The sequence below is a fragment of the Adiantum capillus-veneris genome, chromosome 8, assembly GCF_014529385.1.
Source record: "Adiantum capillus-veneris isolate H3 chromosome 8, ASM1452938v2, whole genome shotgun sequence".
NCBI classification, from domain to species: Eukaryota; Viridiplantae; Streptophyta; class Polypodiopsida; order Polypodiales; family Pteridaceae; genus Adiantum; species Adiantum capillus-veneris.
Window position 1 is genome coordinate 136,375,966 of NC_140938.1, and position 12,262 is coordinate 136,388,227.

Consider the following 12,262-nt stretch of genomic DNA (forward strand, 5'->3'; position numbering starts at 1 on the left):
TGCTCTTTAATCTCGCTTCATAAGCTCTCATCAGTGCATCCAATGGTTTGTGTACTTTGTCGACTAACACTAATCCCCCTGAGCTCACGCTCGTTGTCTCTTTGACGCTCTTTAGTTTCAATTTTCCAGAGTCCATTTCCCGTATTCCATTTTGACTCTCAAGTTTCTCTAATCTGTCTTTTGTTTGTTTTAATTCCTCAGCTAGAATCGTGTCTTGCTGTTCTTTTTTCAGTTTCATACGTGCTTTCCTAGCTTTCCATGTGTTTCTATGGCTTCGTCCTCCTTGACTAGCCAATTCAGTCTATGACTTTCCATTCTCTGGTTCTCTAGTGGTTTTCTTTGCTTGAGCTCTAGTAACAACTTGCGTTGGTATCAGAGTTTCATTTTCAGACCCACTGCTAGTAGGAATCGACTCTAGCATGTTCAATGTCGTCTTTTGCACTTTGTTGGGATTCTTTGAACAATCATCAATGAAGTGAGTGACACCACACTCTGTGCAATATGCATTTATTCTAATGATCTCTGTGTGTGAACAAACATTCATCAAATGGTTACCTCCACACTTATAACAGGGTCCTAATGCAGGTCTTTGTGTCCCTTGATTTTCCCTTTGTGGGTAAGCTGGTCTTTGGCCTGACCACCCTCCATGAGCTATGAACATAAGTGTTCTTGCATCCAAGCTATACCTCTCTTCATTTGAGGTGTGTGGGGCTGTTGGTGGTCCAACATTTCCCATCATGCTCTAAGGTTCTGGTTGTTTTGGTTCTTCAGGTGGGTAATACACAGTAGGAGCCATGAGTGCACCGGAATCTTCGTAATAAGTATGAACAAGCACTAAATCTTGTTCTTCCCAATTCTCTAGGGTGGGTGCAAATCTAATGCCCACTGGTCTCGCTCCTGGTAAAGGTGGTTGTTGCCCCAATACCGACTGTGGTCTTTCTATCCCCATAGGTCCTGGTACGTTTCTCGTTGGGTATCAAGAAACTGGATGTACCTGAGGTGGTGCTATTTGAGCTGGAGGCGCATATTGATGCTCCTTCACATAACCCTTGTTGTAATAGCACTCCTCTATTGAGTGATTCATCCATTTTTGTTCAATCGCACACCATTTCGTCAGTTTAGGCATTGGTTTAGGGTATGGTGCTAATCTCCTTATAGCATCCTCTATCATTTGTTCCATGTTCGGCAATGTTGTTGTTTGAAAATTCTTCTTAGTGGTGGTCTCGCTAGCTACAGATAATGAGCTACTGGATGCGACATACGTATCCGTTGTCACCTCTCCATAAACCGCACAGTTATCCACTAAGTACAATGCTTCTCTGGTCACTTCCTCAAAACTTGTACAAGCTTTCAGGTGCAAGTCTTTCATGAGAGTGTCATTTCTCAGCCCTTCTATAAAGAGGATAGATAGTCTATCATCTTGCGGTCGTTCCCGTACTGGACATATCTCTATGTATTGTTTGAAGCGCAACGAATCGTCTCACCTTTTATTGCTCCTTCTGTTTGAAAGCATATATTTGGGATACCGTGTTGTGTTTGATCCCTCTTTTCAAAAATTCCTCTGCAAACTCTCGTAGGAAGTGGTCAATGTCATGGAAACCTCCGCCATTCAGTGGTTGAAACCATGTCAATGCCGTCCCTTCTAATGTAAGACCAAATCCTTCGTATTGTGTGTGGAAATCTATTATCTGCTCAGCTCTTAAGACTTGCTTAAAGAGCGAGACATGTGCATAGGGATCTCCTGAGCCACTATACTTCTTCTGCATACACTTGGTCACTTGAGATGGTCTCATGCATCTATTGTCTGCCACCAATCTCATTGCTGCTGTATCCCGACTAAAACTTTCTCTTGCGTCATGGACTTCCTGGGCTGCTCTAGTTGGCTCCCTTGCCACGAATCTACTACTAGGAGGCAAATGTGATGGTGCTGCTGCAAACATCGGACCTATCGTAGTATGTGTAGGGAATGGAACTGCACTACCTCGATTCGTAGCCATTGACTCTCTAGAATGTAATGTTCCCATTGGGTTTGGCATAGAATACTGAGGTTGACTGAAAGAATCAGCCACATGAGTTCTTCCTATTCCACTTGTTGCTATAGGGTCTGGCACTACATTTGTAGGTGCTGGTCTTTGTGATCTAGGAGTGACATATTACTGATGGAGTGGTTCCCCAAAGTATGTATATCCTTCCAACTCATTTTTATCCATTGTCGAGTATTGCCTTCCATACTTGTCGTATGCGACAATCTTCGTTTCTGATCCCTCTGTGTAGGTAAAGACATAAAGTCTTTTCCGCTCTGTCAACTCACCAACTTAGGGTTCCTCGCATCTATAATAGAGATCTTGCTCTCCATTATTATATTTGTGTAGCCCCACATAGATGTTATCAATGTTGACTCTTGAAGTTTTGTTTTCTCGCCTTAACCTCGCATCAATGAAGCTCATTGTTGGTGCTTTCTCTTCGGGTTCTTCAACTACTTTGGCTTTTGTGCCCATCAATCCCCACTTGTCCACAATGTTAGGATTCAAGACTATCAAGTACATGATACCTTCGTCATATAGGTACCTATCTCCGCTATAGCTCACAGGCACTAAGTCCTTGAACTCACTCGATCTATCTTCTATCTCTACAATGAAGCTCATTGTTGGTGCTTTCTCTTCGGGTTCTTCAACTACTTTGGCTTTTGTGCCCATCAATCCCCACTTGTCCACAATGTTAGGATTCAAGACTATCAAGTACATGATACCTTCGTCATATAGGTACCTATCTCCGCTATAGCTCACAGGCACTAAGTCCTTGAACTCACTCGATCTATCTTCTATCTCTACACAATAGCGGTCCATACCATCTCTGTAGATCTTGGCACCTTGCTCATTGTCGTATTGATACTTTATGAACAATAGCTTCATTGTGGCTGAAGGGTTTGATGGTCTTGCTACCATGTTTTCTCTTTCCGTTAAGTTCAAGTATCCTAATTGTTCAGTGAAAATCTCATAAGTCGATCTCTCTGAAGAAGTATCGGAAATACTTTTTCAAGGATCGGCTCTAACGGTCGCACTACACTTTGGTTTACACTCTCCTCGGTTGATATAACACTTGCTTGTTCTCTTTGTCTCGGTTGGTTATTCTGGAAATATCTAGAGGATCTCAAATTCATCAATCCCCTTAGAGGAATCTAACTTTTCAGTCTCGGCAGTTTGTTTATCCCAATTCTCTGTGATCAAAAGTGATCCAACTGAATGATACTTGGTCAAATGGTTTGTTTTGTCAGTTAGAAGACTTTTATTATCTCAAGTGAAAATTTTGTATCAGATTTGCTCAAAAAGACATTATATGCATATGATGTCTTTTTTCACAGATTTTGGATATTTTTACTTTGCTCACTCCCAGTAGCACCCTTATACTCTGTCCACTCACAAAATTCAATTTGAACTGTGTTTGTGCAAGTTATGGCCAGATTAGGCTTTTCTTGGCAATTTCCCGATTTCTGACTTACTTGAGGTCAAATGTGATCCAAATGACATGAAACTTGAAATACAAGCTCTAGATAACTAATACAAAGGATCTGTGTTAGCAAAATATCAAAATATGGCCAGAACTAGGTTAGAGACATCATACGTGTATGATGTCTTTTTGCTCAATTTTGGTTAAGATTCAATATTTAGGCTTTTCACAGTGTTTGTAACAATGTTGTCAAGTCAAATTTGAAAAATCACTTCAGCAAGTGCCAAAAGACATGATACGCGTATGATGTCTTTTGTCCCAGATTTTGCCAGTTTTCAATTTTAAGCCTTCTCAAGTGTTTATCTTTGAGTTTCAAGTGTTTTATCAAATCTGAATGCAAAAATAAGCTCTAAATCAAATTTTCCTATTCTTTGCGTTTTTTACACTCTTGACTTGGTATTTTGAGTTTCTAGAAGTGTTAAAGCCCTTGTTTTATGTTGATCTTAGAGTAAAACCCCCCTTCTGAACACTCTGGTAATGTTAAATTTGCTGTTTTGGTCTCTGTTTAGCCTCTAAGACATCATACGCGGATGATTTCTAAAGTTGCAGAATTCTAGTTTTTCAACACAGAACTCTTCCAAGAGCTCTCTTAAGTGCTCAGCAACACTCAGTCTCACATAAAATTTCTCTGAACTTTGTTTATGCACGATTCACTACCAAATCAACGGTTTAGTGATCTAACATGCAAACAAACACATCAAGAAAATATATCACGATTAATAGATCTAGATTAGGATGAAATCAAGTCCTACCTAAGCTACTTCTAATCATTAAATGGGTTTTTTCAATTGTGAGTATAAGGAGATTCACTGCCACAGACGGACTAGTAAATACCTCAATCTCAACAACCACTCAACACCAACAAAAATCAATCTAATCTAAACTAAAAAACTGTCAAACACGAAAGACCCAGGAATACCACAAGTTTCCTAGTACCTCTCAAAGATCCTCGGAGTCCACCACTCCTAGACCTTTCTAACTAAAATATACAAAGTAACAAAACAAATCACCTTGTAGGATTAATCTAAGGTCACCTACTTAGGGCTCTTCCCCGGCAACGGCGCCAAATGTTGTGGTGGTTACACCGCTAGCGGTGACTATGATAGTGAGAACTCAACCGACAAACAAGAATGTCAGACGAGGACGGAGCTTGACCCGCAGGGGCATGGAAACAAATAGGTGTGTGTCAAATCACCTACTCGACCTTCTAATGACAATCACTACCAAGGAAATCAAATCTAATTTCTCAAATACACAAGTGACTAAAATCCGTACTAGAACAAATGCTAGCCTAAACATGATCTAGAGTCATCGAATCAACCGCAAACTCAAAGGGGGGTCTCTACACTAGGTAAGGAAAATACCCTATGAATCTATAATACAATCTTAACCTGTAACCACTCCGTGCGGTAAACACGTATGAAGACAGGCCAAAAAATATAGGTGATTGAATCTCAATGCCAATGGTACTAATGTGTAGATCTACTTGCTGTGGTTCTATAGATGTATGGCAGGCTCAATTTTGACACACAAGTAGGGAGAAAACTCACATAGAAGCTCATGGGAGCTCACCTCGCGTAGAAGCCGAATGCATGCACGCTTGGTATCGGTGCGTAGCTCTCGCCGTTGCTAACACAATGGCGATGTTGCTTCTCCAATGGCGGCTCTGTATCTTGCATAGCAAGAGGATAGACTCTATCTCTCTCTCACTCTCTCTCAGACATAGTCACGGCGCTCAAAAACTAAAACTCACCTTGATTAATGATTCAAAATTGTGTCCTTAGGTTTACAAAAATTGGCTCTTATACCTCAGCCTTGGAGGTGTGAAAACATCTCTAATCTAATTACATAAGCAGGTGAAACTACTTGGGGAATACAAGCTGGAAACTCAATTGATTCCCGTTAATTACAATGAATCGGCTCCATTAAAAAAATGAAATGTCGGAAAGACATTTATTACAATAAGTGTTTACAAAAACATGAGTGTGAGAAAAAATGTATAGGTGTGGTCCTCCGCTCAACAATGATGCAAGATAGGTCAGGCGAGCCAGTGAACAATTTGATGGCGCCCATTAGGGTTTTCACCATGTATTGCTCACTTATTCTCTCGCCTGCCTTCAAGCCTGGCAACTTCGGGTAATTGAGCCAAGTGGGTTGGCTTCTCTGCAATAGCTCGTGGTCTTTCCATGTCCTCATTCCTGGTAGAGGTCAAAAACTGAGGTTATCTCTTATCACTTTAGGTGCCTCTACCAGATGGATTAGATATTGTGGATATTTTATGAGCCATGCCTTTCTCCACCTGGGTTGAGAATCCACTATCAGATTGACCCCTTCAGGTTTGGAGATATCTGCTTTGTACAATGGCACTATTGGCTCATCTTTTATCCGTTTGTTGATAGTAGCAACTTTGTACTTTAGCAGAGGATATGGGAGAGAAGGTTGTAGCCATTCACGCCGAAGGTTACTGGCATCTATCTTCTGAATAGTCATCGACTTAAACACTCTCTGCTCCCACTCCAATGCTTTTCTGGCTCTGTCTTTTACTACCACTTCTATGGCCTTCTGCAGCTTTTCTTCCTCTTCTTGTGTCAGATCCTGGGGTTCTTGTGAGGGTTATCTATGTCAATACCCTCCATGGTTGTTGGCCTGGTGCTAAACTATTTCTCTTCCATTTGCTGTTGGCCTCTCAGCTCTTCTATTTGCTTCTGAAGTGTCTTATTTTCCTCTTCCGCTTGCTCTCCCATGTTTACTATAGGAGGTCGTTTAGATCTGCATTTATTTTCTCCACCTCCTTGAGCTTTGTCTTGATGGATTCTAGTGCATTCTTCATGGCCTGATTCTCTTCTTCTAGGCAGTTTTGCATTACCAATGACCCCTCGGCCAGCATCAACCTTTGCCTTTTCTCTAATGTCAACTCATTTTGGAGCTCCTTCATTTGTTCTTCATATAGCTCATTCTCTGAAGTGGTGCCAGTCGAGCTAGCATCTCAGGCCGAAGATGCTCTTAGCCGTTGGATGGTCTGGTCTTTTACTTTAATCTAGTCTTTAAGCTCAAGGACTTCATCCTGGCTCGCTTCATGCTCTATCTCGGCCTTTTCCTTGGCATTCTTCAGTGTCTCCACTTCCTTGGACTCTTCAGCAAGTTGTAGAGTTAGGTTGTCCCTTTCTCTCTCTGCATCTGTCCATGACTTGCTGATTTTCTTGTATTCCTCTTCAGCTCTTTGAAGCTTGTTTTTGGCTGCTTGATTTTTTTGTTCCATCTCCTAGCATCTTTGTAATTCCGTGTCCAAACTAGCTTGCAGCTTTATTTGTTTGTCCATATGCTCTTGGCTTTGTCTTTGTAGTGAGTTGACTTCAGCCTTGATTTGAACTTCATTGGTTTTGAGATTATCAATCTCACTTTTCGTGGCCATTGATCTTGCCCTGAGCCCGGTTAGCTTGTTCATCACCACATCCCAATCATTGGTTGGTGGCTGTAGGTCCACTATATCGGTGGCCATCTCTTTCAGTTCTACTAACCGCAGGCTCTGCATCTGTTCCATGGGTGTTGTGCTTGCCAACTCAAATGCTATCGTAGTAGCCTCTTCTCAAGAGTAACCCGTAGCTAGTAGATCAAGAAATATGCTGAAATTCTTTTCTTCTGGATCTAGATTTTCCTCTTTCAGTTCAGCTTCTTCTTTCTGCTCTTGCTCTTGGCTCTTCTCTTTCTTGGAATCTTCTTGTTCATCCTCATTTTGTTGGGTTTGTGGAGGGCTAAGAGGAGGTGGTGATGGCGGTGGGCTGGATTCCGGGCTTGACGGTGGAGTTGCTGGCTTCTTCTTGAAATCTCTGTCCGCCTTGGTTTTTATCTCCCTTTCTTGGCCTTCCTGCTCTTCTAGCAGCTGCCGTCATGCTTCGTCCACTTCTTCTTTTGTAAAAGGGACATTCGGGATATTTTCTGTCGTAGCATCTAGGATCTCAAAATTTTTGATGTAGTCTTCAAACCGATCCCGGTGCACCCTTCGAGATGATCTCGACATGGATTCTAGTGATGGCTTCCACAACTCGCTTAGATCTCCCTTGAGTGCTCTTTCAGCTCTCAAGCTTTACATTAGCCTTTCTAGCCGTGCCTCTTTCTGTGACTTTGTTTCTTTGATTGGCACTTGTAAACTTTCTTTCTTACCTTTCTTCGACTCTGGTTGCTCCTCTTGCACGGTCTCTAACAGGCGCTTCAACCTTGTGGCTACTCTGGGTGCCCTTGGAGGTTCTTCTTCTTTATCTTCTTTCAACTTTAGCCAGTCATTCTATGAAGGAGGATCAGGCCAGTTTCCTTTGGCATGCAATTCTCCATAGATCACTTTAGTTATCAGCTCACTAGGTACAATGTAGGTGGGATTTTTGTTTCCCATCTTCACCAGGTTGTCATGGATGTAAGTAGCATAATTGATCACTTTTGGTTTGCTGTTCTACATTGCCGAGGTGAAGATGGTGGCAATGGCTCCAGGTGGTATCCTGTACTTTTGTGGCCGCTTTGTACACATGTGGAAGTATTGGTTGTAGAGCTGGCTCATGATAGCCACTTTTGGATTTGCAATATCTTCAAATGTGTAGTTGTTCTTCTTTTCTGAGTAGACTTTGACTTCATCTCTCTTCTTTGTCACACTATCTCCCTTATTGGAGATGTCTAGTGCGGCTGCAACCACCCTCTCTGTGATGATAATCATGGTATCTGGCTTGCCCTACAGATCAATGACTCTGGCCACTCCATCTTCGTTGATAGTGGTTACAAATTCCCACACTCTTTTAATGTCAATTCCTATTGGCAAAGCTTCAATGTAGTTATGGAGGTCCATCTTCTCCAGGTAATCTCCCATCTTGCTTTTGACAAATTCATTGATCTCCCGTGGTATCATGGGTAGCTCTACTACATTTACTTTAGGATCTTGAATTTGTCTAACTATCCAAATGTCTTGAAAATTGAAAATAAAACTAAGTTCTAACTATCCAAATGACTTGAAAATTGAAAATTAAACTTAAAAGGAACTAGGGAAACTATGCATGTGCTCACAGTAACTTTCTGGCTAAAAATTATCATTTAGACATCCTACGCGTAGGATGTTTACCTTGCCTATTTTTTGTGAAGCTTGGTACGCTGGTGTCCCTTGACCTGTGCAACATGGCTATGTGATTGGAATTGGGTTTGGGCATTAAAAAGTGCATTTCTGGGCAGATTCAGACTTTTGGATCACAAATTGGGTAGGACGTCCTCAACAGGTGACAAATGATGCTCAAATGGGTTGAAATTTGATATACAGGCTTCTTGCACCATGTTAATGGCTCCCATGATGTCAGATCTTGCACAATAGGTCAAAATCATGCTGGAGACATCCTACTCTTAGGATGTCTTTTTCATCAAAATGACTTGAATTTGGTTTTGGGGTTAGCCCTTGGTATGTGGAACATGGCGCTGCTCTTGGATTTTGATTTGGACAAGAATTGGTGTTGGTAAGAGCATGTGTAGTGTTTTTAGGCTCAAAAAGTGCACCTTGGAGATGTCGGGGGCCAAATGTGATGAGAATGGATTGAAACTTGATATATGAGCTCATGAAAGTGTCATAAAGAGATCTGGAATTGAAAAATACCATCTGGGGGCCAAATTGGTCATTTAGACATCTTACGCGTAGGATGTCTATTTCATCATTTTTTACATCTGACCACACAGATAGCTTGGCAATGTGCTCATGAGTATATTCTGCAAGTTTCATGTGGTTTGGACTAGTTTTGGTAGGTCTATGGCCCATTATTGCCTCTATGCTCTGACTTTGCGTGATGTACATGAGGTCAATTTTTGTCCAAATGTGATGAAACTTGGTGGCTAGCATGTACAGGCTATTCAGAAGCAGTGTGTGATGAGAGATGTTGGGGTTGGTGCTCAGAATTATCCTTGAGACATCCTACGCGTAGGATGTCTCCTGATGAAAACTATATGGGGTGTGCTACTGGTGCCTGCCCTCAGCCTCCCTGAGTCCCTTTAAAGCCCTATTTCAATAAAAAAGTCAAACTGATAGAAAGAAACTCCCTGTATGGATTTTAGAGCCTCCGATTTGTTTTCTGACTCTTCGGGTGATTTTCGGCAATGAACTTTCTTGATGTTGGTCTCCATAGCTTCACGGTCCCTTGGGGATCCTTGCCATATGATTTTTGTCGACTTTGGCTTCACCGGAGCTCCATTTGGCAATTTGTCGCTTTGGAAGAACCCGTGGTTGCGTTTACATGTCGGCGATGACTTGTGGTGGTCTACCACCATAGGACTTGGTTGTTGATGGTCTAGGAAAGCCGCTCGTGAAGTTTGGTGGGAAACGGACATGCAGTTTGGCCTTGAGAGCTATTTGACGCTTTGTGTGTCTGATGCCGTTTCTGAAGTTTAGTGCCACTTCGGGTCGCCTTGTGGCCATGTGGGCTATATAGACTTGTCGAGCATGTCGAGATGCTCCTACCCATGAGTTTTGGTAGCATTTTGTCGCCTTTCCGTCGATTTTCCATTTGGTGGCCTCTTGCAGCGCTCTAGAAGTTAGGGTTTTTCCCGATGGTGTTCCACCGCCTTTGGGCATCCAAGAGTGGTCTCCTATGCTAGGGTAAGCTTCCGATGAAGCCTCATTGCTTTTGGGTTAGCCGTTAGGTAGCCACTTATACCTGTAGGTCTCTACTGCTCTCTTCCCGTGTGAACCCTACGCTAGTTTTCATGACAAAACAGCAAACATGCGCGAAAAGCTCAAGGTGGTGAGCCTACCTCTCATGTCTGGAGCCTGTTGGGTGGTCGTGCACGCCGTAGAAGCTGCTGGAAGTCCCGTTCGCTCTAGGTGGTAAGAGCTCTCTCTCAAAAGGCAATAGTAGAAATGAGCTTAAAATGGAGTGAAAAAATCTTATAATGGGGGTCCCCGAACCACTTTCCATGAAATTTGACATGTGCTCCCAACTTCTTGCGAGATGTGGTTTAGGCTCAAAAATTTCTTGATTTGGACTCCATTTGCCCAGTTTCCGAGAAATTTGATGTTTCGGTCAAAATTTGGCCAAAACACGTTTTTCGCTCCATTCACATAATTGCACCCCCATTGTACCATAGGTTGTCCTATAGTCACTGATTATCACCATTTTTTTTTTCTTACAATCATTTTTCACCTGCTTTTTATATTTTTGAAGTTTTTTTGCCGATAATTAGTAAAACTAAAAGAAAATTAGAAAATCAAACCCAAAAAATCCCCAAAAATCATAATACATAAAAAACATCACCATAAAACACTATATACACTCACAATGCATGGAAAAATTAATGCTGTGCAAGAGGAGAGTATAAGCAAGATGCTTATTGGCGTTCACCATTGAGGTTTCCTGTTTGTTGTTAATTTGGTTGGCGGATTTTCTTTGCAAGTAAAAATTTTAACTCCACTGCTCTCTACTTGATTGTCTTTCGTGCAAAAGTCGTTTGGTTTGCCACTACAATCGATATGGCCATGGTTGTCTCCTTGGGAAGAATTGTCATGGTGGAATTGGCCGTAGTCCTTGTCTCTCTTGCTTTCCATTTGTAGCTTTGTTTTTCCAGTTTTTGTAGGTTTATTGCTACTTCCCGGTTGTCATTGTTTTGCTGCTCATTGGCACCCACATAGATCGGTTTGCCGGTTTCATATGTTATGTGTGTCTACATGCCAATGTTGCTTGTACTGAAGGGAGTTCCTGTTGCGAGTCGCATTTAAATTGTTATTGAGCATTCTCTTCAGGATCCATATCTGTTTTATTCCCCTGGTTTTTGGTTGAACTCTTTTCTCCTATTGACTCCTGTTGTTGTATTGTGGTTTGTCTGCCATGTCACTTCTATCCTTCCGCACCCATACTTGTTTTTCACGGGTTGCTAACCTTGATCTTTGCAATGCTGTCTGTGTTGTTTTCTGGTGGGAGTGAACATGGTTGGTAGTTCTCTGTTTGTTTGCCATGTCGTTCTTTAGTGGCACCCATCCTTTTGGCTCTGTATCCAGTGACCTTGTTACTGTCATCTGGTTCTGCCGGGGTTGCTGAGAAAAAGCTATCACCTATTGTTCTTGTGCATGCTAAATTTTGACTGCATTCGCATTCCAATCTATCTGCACATTATACTCTTTTTTCCAAGGTTGTCCCAACAACATGGGGTGTTGTGTGCTTTCATCCTCTACCACATAAAACTTATGTGGGTAAATATATTGATGTATTTGTACATGCAGTATAGTCGAGTCCACTGTTTTCAGCGAATGTGATGTACTACTTTCCAGCACTTGTGGAGTAGGATGTAGTTGACCTTTGGGCTTGAGCTGTTTGTATAATTTGTAAGAGATCAAATTTGCTTGAGCTCCAGAATCAAGCAATGCCGTCGATTCAACTTTATTGCTACCAACTTTGACTGCAATTATTGGCTCCACTGTGTCTTCATCAAAATTCGTTAGTCGAATAGCATTTATTCGCAACGGTGATCCACAATGTTGTTGTTGTCGTAGAAGCAGTCTTTTTGCAATGCGTTCTTTTGCTTCTGCTTGGGCCTCTTCGCGTACCCTCTGTTTCTCCTTCATCCATTGTTTTTCTTGATGGATTTGTTGAAGCATATCCTATGTTAGTGGTAAATGAAATTTTTTTAATCGACACCCACTAATCCAATTTGGCATTTCTTCCCCTGCCCATGTAGCAAGCTTGACAGCTCCACTTTGTGATAAGTCACTAATTACAAAGGGTCCCATCCCTCGCTTTTTAAGTTT